Here is a 2250-nt window from a genome sequence, read left to right as displayed (position 1 = left end):
CTCCCTCCCTCCCTCCCTCCCACTGATTGATTCGTTTTAATGGATGTGATACTCTCATTTTATTTCAATGGTCAGATTTCTCCAGATTTGACCATTGGGATATTGGCGGCTTTGTTCTTTTGACATGTTCCTATAATTTGCTGAGATTTTCCTTATTTTCTAGCACAACAAGGTTTTCCAGGCTTATTTTGCATTTTCCTTGCCTTGGCCCTGGAATCAGCCATTTCTCCAAAGAGCCCTTTAGTGCACTTCCATTTAGTGGAGGATGGTATTTAGTATTCAAAATCTGGGCACAGTGTATTTTCATTGCTACTGGGATGTCATTGCTGCTAGGACCTCTCAGCAGACAGACTAGGAAATATATGTATGTATATACTCATATTTACATACATACACAAACATCTGTAACTATTTCTATATTGATCTGTGTGTATGTGTATATATATATTTCATTTACTAATACTTTAAATTCCAATCCATCATCTTAGGGTTCTTTTCGTCTTCCCCTTTTCCGTGTTTTAAAATCTTTTTTCAGACAGTGAGAAGTCTGACTCCAGTTATTTTAGATATATATTTAATCATTTGCTCAACTAACTAACATATTTGTTCAGTGTAAACACTCTCCTAACCATCCAGGCTGCCTGTTCCATCTGCCACTATGTTCTCCCTCCCACTGCCACATTTCACTGGTAGCTGAGGCATGCTGCCACCTTCACTGGGCAACCTCCTCTCCTATACCATCCCATTTTCTTGGATACTAAGCATATTGCTGCAGATGCTAAGCACAAAACCCCAACAGTCTTGTTGTTCTGCTTCCTCCCAAGCTAACAACTCTGTTGGTAGGGATAGGGAAGGAAAGGAAAGATGGGAAGGGAAGGAAGAATGAGAAGAAAGGTAAGGGAAGCCAGATGAGGGATATATATTTTGAAGACAGAGCAGACAGGATTTGCTGGTAGATTGAATACAAAGAGTGAGGAGGAGAAGTAAGCAGTGATTCTAAGGTTTTTGGCCTGAGCAACTGGGAGTATTGAATTGTCATTAACTGAGATGAGGGCAAAGCAGTAGAAGACTTAGTGGGGGTCATCAGGAACTCAGTTTTGGATGTTAATTTTGAGGTACTATGTAAACATCCAAGAGAAAATGTCAGTACTCGATGAGTACGTGCATCTTGAAATGTAAGCTGGAGATGTATATTTGGGAATCCTTGGCAAGTAGATGCTATTTAAAGCTGTGAGCTCCGCTGAGATTGCAAACGGAGTGGAATAGATAGGAAAGCTTATGCTGAGCCCAGGGACAATTTCATGATGGGGACATGAGGAGGAACCAGTAACACAGAGTTGACCACTGAGGTGAGAAGAAAACCAGGCAAGTGTGGTGTTTGGAAGCCAAGTGAAGAAATGCTTCGATTATTATGAAAGGATCGTCTGTGTCAAATGCTGTTGCTAGGTCAAGGAAGATGAGGACTGTGAATTTACCATTGAATTTATCAATATGGAGGTCATTAAATAACTGGAGGAGGGGGAAGCTTGATTGAACTAGGTTCAAGAAAGAATGGGAGGAAAGAAATGACAGACAGCATTCTCTCAAGGAGTTTCAGCCTATTTAAAAGGTACATGGCCATAGTCATCAACTTACATGTGTTTTGGCTCTGCAGCTGAATTTAAGTTAGCCTTTTCTGAGAGTTTTATGAGTAACCTTTCATTATTACTATGTGTAAAATTTTTTGCTATGTATGAGGGCACTTCAAAAAGATGGAAAGATTCATAGTAGTGCTATCTTGTTTTAAGTTGGTGAAATGTTTCTGTCATTGGCCAAGTTAATGATAGACTGGAAATGTAGTTTCTAAACATGTGCAGTGAGGAAATCACCAGAGCAGTTTCAGTAGCGTGATTATAGATGGAGAATATAAGGAGGACCTAGATTTGGAAAAGTCTTCAAAGTGCTTGAAGTTCTTAAAGTGTCAGAGAAAATAGGAACTTTACAGATTGTGTGGTAATCAGTTTTCTTGGGCCTAGTCAGCACCTTGACCTTTCTGTACAAAAACTTTTCAATCTAGTTTATTGAAGAATATTTTCTGTGTCCATGTATTTCTTGGTTTATGATGAAACCTCATTAGGAAACTGGAATATGGGCCGGCCCGGTGGCGCACTGCGCTAGTGCGCCGCTTGGGAAGCGCGGAAGCGCTCCCGCCGAGGGTTCGGATCCCACATACAGACCGGATCCCGCTCACTGGCTGAGCGAGGCGCGGGG

At 41.1% G+C, this 2250-nt stretch overlaps 1 protein-coding gene across 1 annotated transcript in view; it reads left to right on the top strand.

Moving 5' to 3' along the window:
- Window positions 1–2250, top strand: part of ATF6 (activating transcription factor 6) — a 204719-nt gene that overhangs the window by 8128 nt on the left and 194341 nt on the right. The gene's annotated exons all lie outside the window — the stretch shown is intronic.

This window comes from Galeopterus variegatus, unplaced genomic scaffold (genome assembly GCF_000696425.1).
Source record: "Galeopterus variegatus unplaced genomic scaffold, G_variegatus-3.0.2 Scaffold933, whole genome shotgun sequence".
Taxonomy (NCBI): Eukaryota; Metazoa; Chordata; class Mammalia; order Dermoptera; family Cynocephalidae; genus Galeopterus; species Galeopterus variegatus.
The sequence above is the reverse complement of the archived record's forward strand: the minus strand, read 5'-3'. Positions and strand labels throughout refer to the sequence as shown.